The 12,478-nt window shown below is 38.4% G+C and overlaps 1 protein-coding gene across 5 annotated transcripts in view; it reads left to right on the forward strand.

Moving 5' to 3' along the window:
* NCK1 (NCK adaptor protein 1) overlaps positions 1-12,478 on the forward strand; it is a 73,185-nt gene that overhangs the window by 11,766 nt on the left and 48,941 nt on the right. The gene's annotated exons all lie outside the window — the stretch shown is intronic.

The following is a 12,478-nucleotide window of genomic DNA, read 5'->3' on the forward strand; positions in this document are numbered from 1 at the left end:
AATAACAGAAGTGCTGGTGAGAGAGAACAGAGAAAAGAGCAGGGAAGAAATATGTATCTGAAATATTCAAGAAAAATCCTCACAGTTGAGGAACGTCATTTTGTAGATTGAGGCCCTTTGGGTTCTCAGGAAAATGGATGAAAATAGACATATACTTGCAATCAGAGTCTAGTCAGGAAAATGATGACCACACCTCTTATTGTAACAGAATTTAAAGAATTGTTTAGCCAACTGTTATGGGTTGAATTGTGTCCCCTAAAAAGATTTGTTGAAGTCTTACCCCTTGTACCTCATAAGGCGACCTTATTTGGAGAGAGTCTTTACAGAGGTCATCAAGTTAAAGTGAGATCATTAGAGTGTACCCTAATCCAATATGACTGGTATTCTTTAAAGACGGTGGGGATATTCAGACACAGATTTGGACACAGCATGCCCAGAGGGAAGATGGCCATCTACAAGCTGAGGAATGCCTGAGGTTACCAGAAACTAGGAGAGAGGCTTGGAATTGGTCTTCCCTGGTGCCTTCAGAGAGAGCATGGCCAATACCTTGATTTCAGACTTCCAGTCTCCAGAGCTGTGAGTTGGATTTCTGTTCTAAAGCAACCTCGTTGTTGTTACTTTGTTACAGCAGCCCTCAGAAAGTAATACGCTAAATAATTGGAGAATTGAAAAGGCAATAAGAGATTGCTGAGATGTCACAGAGATTGTAACTGTACAAAGTAATTACTAGCCCCTCAGGCTGAGAGAACAAAGAGAAGAGGTTGGGAATTTTAGGCTTACTAGGAGTTTGAAGAGTGGCCCCGAGGTGCTGAAACTCAAACTTCTGAGGAGTTTACTTCCTGCTCAGGAAGTGGAGATATTTTAAGAGACTTGATGAGGCTGGTCTGGGAATGGCAGGAAAAACGCAAAAGCAAAAAATTGCTAACTGGAACCAACTGCTGCTACTGGAACCATTGCTATTGCTAGAGTGAAGGTTGTTGGTTGATGGTTGTTGGTTCATGCTGACTTGAAGTTTTCTCCCTATTCTCTCCTTCAGTCCTCAGTGTCTTTTCTAGTGCCCCTTAATAGGCAGAGTCTATCCAGGAGCCAGCTAGCAAAGGAGAAGTGTGATTTGCAGGGTTCCAGCCCCTCAGCTTTACAAAGCAGAGAAGAAGAGAGTAGGTTTGAAGCCAAGGACAATAACTTAATAACTAGTACGCTGAGACACTGAGGTGTGTCATTGTGAAATTTTGGAATACATGGGACAAAAAGATCCTGTAAACTTCCAGAGGGGAGGAAATGGGTCATATTACAGAGGTTCAGTACTCTCAACTGCAACCTCACAAGAAGGAAGGCAGTGAGCAGTGTCCTCAAAATCTGATTGGAAAGTGATTTCCAAGCTAGAACTCTACCTCGTCAAATTACTAAGCGTAAGTAGAGTGTAAGACGTTTAAATTATGCAAGGTCTCCAAAAATTTCACTTCCTCACTTCCTTTGTCAGAAAGTTGTGGTGCGATTTGCTCCTCCTACCAAAAGGGAGGAGTACACCTCAGTGAAAGAGGAAGGTGAGAGAGAGAGGAAATGGTAAATCAAATTCTACAGAGACAAAGGGGATCCTGAAGTGATAGTGAGGAGGATCCCCTGATGGGTAACTGATTATCAGATGAAAGAGCAGTAAGCCCAGATTTGGGCAGGTGAGAAGGGGCTGGTAGTTTTATGACAGTGAAATTAATAGAATATCCAATGTCCTATATCTCAGTTTGGGCAGTAGGCAGAGTTTGGAGTTGAATTAGTGATATCTTTTGTTTGCCTGGGTTTTTATATTGGAGTTTCAGAGCTTCATTCTGGAATTATTTCTCTCTTGTACTCTCCCTTAGATGATCTCATTCAATCATCTGATTTTAAATAGTATTGATATGTGACTGATTCACAAATTTATGTCTCTAGGCAAAACCTCTGCTCTGAGCTCCAGAGTCATATATTATATCCTTTATCTATTGCTGTGTAAAAAACACTCCAAAACTGAGTGGTTTAAAATGATTATCATTTCTTTTTGCTCATGAATCTGCATTTGGGCAGGACTTGGGTGGAGATGGCTTGTCTCTGTTTCATGTGGTATGATCTAGGGTGGCTGGTGGAGGTATTCATTTTTAAGATGGTTTACTCATATTGTTGACAAGTTGGTATTAACAGTTGGCTAGGACCTCTTTGACTGGCTGTGGATTAGGGACCTGTGGATTTCTACATAGGCTGCTTGGGCTTCATCATAGCTCCAAGATCAAGCATCTCTAAGGTGTCTGGCAAAAGCTGAAACACCTTTTATGTCAGCCTTGGAAGTTGCATGGCTTCACTTCTGCATTGTAATAAGTCTACCTGGATTCAAGAGAAGGGACGTTAACTGTCCCCTCCTTAAGAGGTCGGGTCTAAATCACATGTAAGAAAAGCATGTAGGATGGGAGATACTGTTTTCAGCCATCTTTGGGAAATACAGTATGCCACATGTATCAAGCTATTTCCTTGATATTGGCACTTCGATATCTTGTGGATATTTTGAACTTGGGACAATCAAAACAAATTCTTGATTCCTTTACTTTTAAACTGCCCCCCCCCCCCAATCTGTCCATTCTTCAAGCTTTTCCCATTTCATTTAATGGTGTTACCATCCACCCAGTAGCTAAAAGCCAGAAGTCATACCTGATTCCTTACTTCAGCCCCCAAACACTTCCAATCCATCAGTAAGTCCTGACTCTTCTTCCTCCAAATACATCTTGAATTCTTCTGTTCTCTATCTACATGGTCACCAAACCACTCAAGTCCAGACTACCATCATCTCTTCACTTGGACTCTTGGCCTTTTAACTGGTCTCTTTTTTTGGACTGCTGAATTATAGTTTCTTGTCATTTGTTTTTATTTTATCAACATATAGTTGACACATTATATTAGTTTCAGGGGTACAACATAATGATTCACTGTTTGTATTAACTGATCTTTTTGGGGAGGGGTGTTAAATACGCATCAAATTTACTGTCCTAACTGCTTTTTTTCTTTTAAAGATTGGCACCTGAGCTAACATCTGTGGCCAATCTTTTTTTCTTTTCTTTTCTTCTTCTTCTCCCCAAAGCCCACCAGTACATAATTGTATATTCTAGTTATAGGTCTTTCTGATTGTGCTATGTGGGACACCGCCTCAGTATGGCCCAATGAGCAGTGCTATGTCCACGCCCAGGATCCTAACCCTGGGCCACCACAGTGGAGTGCACATACTTAACCACTCAGCCACAGGGCCGGCCCCCATCCTAACCATTTTTAAGTCTACAGTTCAGTATTGTTAAATATATTCACATTGTTGTGTAACCAGTCTCTGAAATTTTTTCATCTTGCAAAACTGAAACTTTGTACCCATTAAACAAGTCTTCATTTTCCATCCCCCAACCCCTGGCAACCACCATTCTTCTTTCTGTTTCTATGAATTTGATTGCTCTAGGTAACTCTTGTAAGTGGAATCATATGGTGTTTGTCTTTTGTGATGCTTTATTTCACTTAGCATAATGTCCTGAGGGTTCATCTATGTTGTCACGTGTCAGAATTTCCTTTCTTGGGGGGCTGCCCCGTGGCTGAGTGGTTGAGTTTGCACGCTCCTCTTTGGCCGCCTGAGGTTTCGCTGGTTCGGATGCTGACCATGGACATGGCACTGCTCATTGAGCCATGCTGGAGCAGCGTCCCACATAGCACAACCAGAAGGACCTGCAACTAGAACATACAACTGTGTACTGGGGGGCTCTGGGGAGAAGGAGGAGAAAATAAAATTGTCAACATATGTTAGCTCAGGTGCCAATCTTAAAAAAACAGTTTTTTCCTTTCTTTTTAAGGCTGGTAATATTCCATTGAATATATATACTACATTTTGTTTATCCATTCGTCTGTTGATGGACACTTGGGTTGCTTCCACTTTTTAACTATTATGAATGATACTGCTATGAACAGGCATGTACAAATATCTGTTCAAGTCTCTGCTTTCAGGAATTGCTGGGTCATATAGTAATTCTGTTTAATTTTTTAAGGAACTGCCATATTGTTTTCCATAGTGGCTGTACCATTTTACATTCCCACCAGTAGTGCACAGAGGTTCCAATTTCTCCACATCCTCACCAACTCTTGTTATTTCCTTCCTCCCTTCCTTCCCCCCTCCCTCCCCCTGCCCCTTCCCCTTCTTTCCTTCCCCTACTTCTTAGTGGATATGACATGATATATCTCTGTGGTTTTAATTTGCTTTTTCCTAATGATTAATGATGTTGATCATCCTTTCATATGCTTGTTGTCCATTTGTGTATCTTTGGAGAAAAGTCTAAGTCCTTTGTTTTTTAACTGAGTTTTATTATTGTTGTTGAGTCCTATTGGTCTTTTTATTGCTACTGTTTTCTTTCCTTTTAACTCATTCTTTTATTTGACCTTAAAAATTTTTTTATTTTATTTTATTTTTCTCTCCCCAAAGCCCCAGTACATAGTTGTATGTCCTAGTTGTAAGTCTAAAAATTTTTATTATTATTTATTTATTTTTTATTTTATCGAGGGCATATTGGCTTTTAACTGTGTTAATTTCAGGTGTACATTATTATATTTCAGTTTCCTTTTAACTCATTCTTCACACAGCAGTCAGAGAAATGTTTTTAAGATTTCTGTATTAGTCATGGTATAGTAACAGCTCTAATAAGCAACAAATCTCAGTGGCTTAACACAATGGAGGTTTATATTACTTTCTCACATCACAGTCCAGTGTATATGTGTGATGGAGTAGGAGTGGAGACGTAGGAATGGAGACACCTCTGCTCCATGCAGTCACACAGGGACACATGCTCCTCTGTCTTTTTCAGTCATCACTATCATCAGCATGTAACTTCTGAGGTTGTCTTGAAAAGGGAAGAGAGTATGGAGGAAGATTTTAGGGCCCAGGCTGGAAGTGGCACATATCACTTTCACCCACATTCCATTGGTCACAACTGAGTCACATGATCACACCTAACTACAGGGGTGGCTGGGAAATGTAGTGTCTCAATGTTCTAATGGAGGAGACGACACAGATGTTAATGAGCACTAGTAGTCTCTGTCACAGTGTGTATTGGATTAAAACTCCCCTGCTTACCACTTTCCCCCTTATTGTTCTCAGGCCACATTAGACTAGGTTGTTTGCCATAACATGCCAAGTTTTTTCCCTCCTAGAACATTTGTGTTTTGCAGTTTCCTTTGCTTAGAGCACTCTACTTTAAATATTTACATGACTGCCTCTTTTTCATTTTAAAGTGTCAGCTTAAAATCCATCTCTAAAATCCCTAACTAAAGTAGCCCTCCTATTCTCTGTCTTCTATGATAGCACTGTGTTTATATCTGTCACAGCATTTATCACCATCTATAATTATTTTTTTGAAAAATTTTGTTTGCTTTACCTATGTGCTCTGCTAGAAAGAGATGTCTGTCTTTCTCACTGTTATATCTCTGCTTAGCACACACTAGTCATTCAATAAATGTCTTGTTTGAGTGAATGACTATTAAACAGAACAGACTAAAGTGGAGAGACTGGAGTGAGTTATAACCAAGATCTCTTAGGGTAATTTAGATGAATTGCTGAGGGCTTGGGTTTTAGTAATGGCAGTGTCAGTTGAAAAGAAAAGAATGAATGAAAGATATTTCAAGGGAGAAACCAACACAAATTGCTGTGTGACTTAACTGGGGAGTCTGGGTGAATGGGATGATAGTGTGTTATCATTAACAGATTAGTAAAGAGGATAGAAGAGTTGGCTTTTTGGAGATGATGAGTTGGCATTGGTTTTTGCAGAGTTTGAGCTGATAGCAAGACATTCAAATAGAAATGTTTGGCAATGGTAGCTTGAATTAGAGAACACAATTGGAATTACAGATTTGGGAGTCAACTGGCCAAAGGTGATAAGATGAAGCCATAAAGATGGATGATCTATTGAGAAGAGCAAATGGCTCAAGGGGAGAAAAAAGCAGAGCCAGAAATGGGAACCAGGAGTAGGTGGAGAGAGAGAAGGAGAACCAATTTAATAAAACGTTAAGGAAACCAGCAAAGAGTTTCGGGAAAGAGGGATGGTTAGCTTGGCTGCCTCTAATGTGGCTAGTCTTTGTGATATGCATTTGAAATGTTGCCTTCCATGAAGTCTATAAAATGGTGATAATAATATCTTGTTCATAAGGTTGCTGTGGGGATTATTAACATATTGTATTAAAAACACTTAGTATACTTGCTCTGTCTACTAAGTGTCCAGTAAACCATTTCTGAAGTGAAATACAGTGAGACAATACAGTTAGGCATCAAGGAGGCATTAAGTTCAGCATTAAAAAGTTTTTGTAGAGGGAGAAGACTTTGGGGCTTGTAGCAACTGTAGGGGAGGAAGACATTTGCTCTGCCTGCTGTGGGTTCTTCTGGTCGGAGAACAAATTAAATTCACATTTAATGATAACAGGATAACAGAATAACAGGAGAAAATTAAACAAAGCTTTATAACATGTATACATGGGAAAGGCTCAGGCAACCTGAGCAACTCGCCAAAATGGCTGAAGTCACCACCTTAAATATCCTCCTCAGCTAAAGACAAAGGAGGATGTTGGTGGTGGGGGAGTCAGTTACAGGAGGTTACAAGACAAGTGTAGTAAACAAGATGCAGATTTAAGTCCTTGCCTTCTGCACTGATAAGAGTTTCTAGAGATAAGGTCATCCCCCCTTCTTCCTGGTACAGAGAGGGAGACACCTTTACAGATGGAGATTTCCCTTACAATGTAAATGTCTCTTAACAAAGGGTAAGTAAATTCTACTTTTCAGAGTTGCTTTCCTGTCTGCAGTTTTTAAAAGTAACCAGCCCAAAATAATCCTCATGCCGAAGAGACATATCTTAGGGTGGCCAATTCCAGTCCCCCACACAAATTTTCTTTAGAGATAGATTCTAAATGTTAGAGTAAGTTAGAATTATACTAAAAGGCTATATAGAGGTGACGTTTATAAATTTATTTTGAAATGTTTTCAGTAGGAATTTTCTGGTGTGAAAGTATACAAAATCATAGCAGTACAATGGCAGTTCATCTGTTTATGCTTCTTAACCACATCCTTTTACTGAATCTTGTTCCGGAAGCATTTATAATGTAGGTGCCCCTTTGAAAGGCGTTGTTCTTTAAAGTAGTTTGGGATTAAATTCTTATTTAACATCGAAATGAAATGAGAGTAGGTTTAAAATGGAAGCATAATATTATTATGTCAAATTGTGCTAACACCATCTTCTTAGAGCATCTGACTTTTTTTGGTAGTGGAACTTGCTAATGGATAGTATGGAGAAATTCCAATTCCTTTCTATAGATGCCACAGGATTCTGTTTCCAGATAAAATAAGAGCCATGAACACAAGGGAAAGTAGGAGCTTTCTTGCATTCCTTTTCATTCTCATCTTTTAAAGTTTGTTCATCTTTCTGTTTAGGGGACTTTGGTGGGTTAGCTGGGCACAGTTTGGTGTTGTCTCATAGCTTGCATGATCAATCATTTTTTTTCTCTCAACATGTATTAGAATGGAAAAAAGTAAATTATTGATGCCTGTCTTATGTTCAGTAGTAGTATAAGTAATAGTAGTTTGGAATAAAGGATAAGGTAAAAAGGCCAGGTAGGTAAGGAAAGAAGTGTTTAAAAATGGAGGAGGGTAGGAGAAAAAGAAATTGAGAGATAAATAATTGGTGGAAAGAACTATCTAAAGTTTATCTTTCCCTTAGCCTCACATTTCAACTTGCAGTGAATTAGCAGTTGAAAATTGCTTTGCCAGTAGCATATAATTGGTGACTTTTAGGTTATTTGCTATCTGGAAAAAACATAACTTCCTTATAAAATTCAGATAAAACTATGATTGAATTTATATCTCCATACAATTGGTGTTGGAGTTTTTAGCATTAGGTAGGAGGATAGGGCAGGGAAGGAAAACTATGTTGCAGGCACTGTACTAAGTGTTTTACATATTACTTTGTTTAATCTTCATGACAACCCTGTAGGTAGGTGTTACCAAAACACAGAGAGGTTATCTAGCTCAGTGTCACACACATAATAAATGGCAGAGCAAGAATTCAAACTGTGGTGTTTCTATTCTCTTGTAATTACTTTTTATTTATTCCTTTGCTTTGTTTTACAATTCCATTCAGTCACTGAGTCTTGTTGGCTTTAAAAGAAAAAGCTTTATTGAGATATAATTCACATACCAAACAATTTACCCATTTAAAGTATGCAGTTCAATGGCTTTTTAGTATTTTCTCAGAGTTTTGCAGTCATCACCACAATTTAGAACATTTGCAACACCTCAAAAAGAAACCCCACTCCTGTTAGTCGTCACCCTCTGATCTCCCCTACCCCTAGGCAACCATTAGTTTACTTTCTGTCTCTAAAGATTTGCTCATTCTGAGCATTTCATGTAAATGGAGTCATATGTGGTCGTTTGTGACAGACTTTTTTCACTTAGCATAATGTTTTTAAGGTTCGTCTGTATTATAGCATGTATCAGTACTTCATTCTTTTTTATTGCTGAGAAATATTCCATTGTATGGATATACCGCATTTTATCCATTCATCAGTTGATGGACATTTGGATTGTTTCTACTTTTGACTATTATGAATAATACTGCTATGAACATTCATGTACAAATTTCTTTTATTGTGGTAAAATATACGTTACATAAAATTTACCATTTTAACTGTTTTTAAGTGTATAGTTCTGTGGCTTTAAGTACATTCACGTTGTGCAGCCGTCACCACCATCTATTTCCGGAACTTTTTTATCTCTCTCGGCTGGAACTCGGTATTCATTGAACACCGCTGTCCCATTCTCCCATCCCCCCATGCCCCCAGCCCCTGGCCATCACAATTCTACTTTCAGCCTCTACATATTTGACGACTATAGAAACCTTATGTAAGTGGAATCATACAATATTTGTCCTTTTATGATTGGCTTATTTCAGTTAGCATAATGTCTTCACAGTTTATCCATGTCGTAACACGTGTCAAAATTTACTTCCTTTTTAAGGCTGATAAGGGTTATGTGGTAACTATGTTTGGCCTTTTGACGAACTGCCAAAATCTTTTTCCAAGTGACTGTACCATTTTATGTTGCCACAAGCAGTGTATGAGGGTTCCAGCTTCTTCATGGCTTTCCGAATTCAAGCTACATTACCTTCTAACTGGCTTATTTCAGCAGTTTCCTTGGCTGGCCTCCTTGGTGATAATGTCACAACTGTGCCTCTCTGCTGTCCCCTTTCACCAATCCATAACGTTGTTCATTGTGTCATAAAAGTTTAGAACTGAAAGGAGCTGTAGAGAATCAGGAAAGTCACACCATTCTTTTTTTTTTTTGAGGAAGATTAACCCTGAGCTAGCATCTGCTGCCAATCCTCCTCATTTTGCTGAAGAAGACTGGCCCTGAGCTAACATCTGTGCCCATCTTCCTCTACTTTATATGTGGGATGCCAGTTTGGGTAGGGAAGGCAATCCTGTTTCTGGTATAAGTGTAAATTCTGCTCCCTCCCAGAATGCAAGAATCCCAACCCCATCTTGCCACCTGTTCAGCTCTGGGTCTGATAAGTTGCTATTTGTATTCTGCAGGGATCCTGACTTGCTAGGATTTTGTCTCTTTTAGTAAGAAAGCTTTTTTATTATGATATTTTTCAAAAGTAAATTGATTGGGGCTAGTCCCGTGGCTGAGTGGTTAAGTTTGCATGCTCCGCTGCGGTGGCCCAGGGTTTTGCTGTTTGGATCTTGGGCGCAGACATGGCACTGCTCATCAAGCCATGCTGAGGCGGCATCCCACATGCCACAACTAGAAGGACCCACAACTAAAAATGCACACCTATGTACCAGGGATGCTTTGGGGAGAAAAAGGAAAAATAAAATCTTAAAAAAAAAGTAAGTTGATGATGTTTTTGATAATAGAGGATCTTATGAACAGAAGTTTTAAATTTCAACATAGTCAACTATGTGATTCCATTTATAAGGAATTCAAAATACGGCACTGTAGTGATAGAAAGCCAGTAGTTGCCAGGGGGGAGAGGATTGACTGTAAGGGGCACAAGGGAACTTTTTGGAGTGATGAAAATGTTTTACATCTAGATTGTGGTGCAGGTTATGCAATTTTATATGTTTGTCAAGACTTGTTAAATTCTATGCTTAAAATCCATGAATTTTATATCTCAACTGATTTTAAAGAGAATTTAATGTATTCATTTGTCAGTCTTTTCCATGTTTATTTATTTTTTCCTTTATTGTTTATGCTTTTTGAGTCTTGAGTTTGAGAAACTCTTCCCTTCTCTGGGATTTTTTTCCCGATTTTTCATTTTATTAATTTCTGCTCTTGATTTCCCTTATTATCTTGAAATGTACCCAGAATTTGTTTTAATCAGGTAGAATAAGACACATAAAGGAGAAAATGACTGTCGTGAAGGAAGAAGGTTTTACTCACAGTTCCCTAGAAACAGGAGGCACAGCATGCCATGCCATGCAGGGCCACATGGGGAAAGCACCAAGGTTGGTCAGGAGGCAGGAGTAGGGGGAAAGCCTGGGCCAGAGCCTTTATTGTGGTTTCTGTGGGAAGGAATGGATGTGGCAGGGTAGGCAAGCTTGAGCAAGTTTAGGATTGGATCGTTTGAATAATTTATACCTCTGGGTGATAGGGATGGTCTCCAGTTGTGTAGTACCTGGCCCTGGGATGATTTTGGGCAGGGAAATATCTACTTGGTGTGAGAGTTTTTTAAAGGAGATGGTTGGGGTTATGGGCTACGGATTGGTTGGTTGTATATCAAAGATGTGCTCTCAGGCAAGTTGTTGCTATCTCTAGGAATTAGGGAACCCTGGAAGAGACAGTCCTTCCCTGGGTCAGAAGGGCCCTGCCATGTCAGAGCATCATAAAATATAGAAAATTAAAAAATGTGATTAATATGCTCATGCTTTCTTTAGGTTTACTCTGTTGTCTTTTTCTAGTTTCTTGATTGAAAATGTGTTAGTTAAGCATATTCAGTCTTACTGTTTTATTACAAATCCATTAAGGCTGTAATTTGAGCTGAGCTCCACATTTTGATAATGTAGTACTTTTATTGTCACTTAGTTCTTACTTTGAAATTTCTATTGTGATTTTCTTTTTAATTTTTTGTTTAGGAGTCCATTTTTAAGTGTCCAAACATTTAAAGAATATTTTATTGGTGATTTCAACATTATACTGTGGCGAGAGAATGTGATCTTAGATATAAGTTCTTTGAAGTTTTTTTGTTTTCCTTTGTGACTCTTAATACATGATCACTTTTTTGAAAATGTTCCATTTGTACTTGAAAATAATTATATCCTTATTGTTTTGTTTGGTGGAGGGTTCTCTAAATAACTTAGATTAAACATTAGTTTTGTGGATCAAGTATTATGTATCCTTATGTTTTGACCTCTGATCTGTCAGTTTCTAATATAAGTAAATTAGAAGCTCATGCAGTGGTTGAATATTGATTAATTTCTTTCTTGTAATTCTATTACTTTTTGCCTTATTTATTCTTAGATATAAACAATTAAACAGTTGTGTTTTATCACAATTTTTCTTTACTTCTCCTTTTACTGTCTTTTGATGAATTGCTAATTGAACACTGCACACAATTCAGTCTGTAACAGTGGGAATGTAGAATCTTACCTATTGACCTCATTGCCGCAGGTATCGTATCCTTATGTGGCATCAGCCTCAGTTCCCAGATCCTCTGATATGCTAGGAATGGGTAATACAGTGATAAACAAGAGCAACAACATCCTTGATCAAAGATTTTGTAATTTTATTTCTTCTGGTATATTGTTTCTATCTTAGCAGTGATGGTGTTCCTGAAAGTACTTGCAGGTAGAATTGAAAGTTTTTTGCCCTTCAAAAGCACTAAAAAAATACATGTAATAAAGAAATAGTTGATGGCAAATATTATTTTCAGAAAAAAGCACATATGTTTCTTTATAGTAGCAAAATAGTCTGTTTGCCAAAAGGTACATATATCCTATACAACCTTATGCCTTTGTCACACAAACATTTCTTCACAATATCTACAGGGACCCATATAGTTTTAATAATAATTGGTTGAACCAACAATCTTTTTTTTTTGAGCAAGATTAGTCCTAACATCCACTGCCAACCCTCTGGTTTTTGCTAAGGAAGACTGGCCCTGAGCCAACATCTGTGCCCATCTTCCTCTACTTTATATGTGTGATGCCTGCCACAGCATGGCTTGATATGCGGTGCATAGGTCCATGCCTGGGATCTGAACCAGTGAACCCTGGGCCGCAAAAGCAGAGTGTGTGAACTTTGACCGCTGTGCCACCGGAGTGGCTCCCAAATATTTTTAAAATTAATTTTTAAAAATATTAGAATGGGTAATACTTGCCTGCTCTAAACACAAATTGATGATAAACTAGAAAGAATTTTAAAAGATAAAGCCTTGCTTAAAAATGAGATAAA

Source organism: Equus przewalskii, chromosome 15 (genome assembly GCF_037783145.1).
Source record: "Equus przewalskii isolate Varuska chromosome 15, EquPr2, whole genome shotgun sequence".
NCBI classification, from domain to species: domain Eukaryota; kingdom Metazoa; phylum Chordata; class Mammalia; order Perissodactyla; family Equidae; genus Equus; species Equus przewalskii.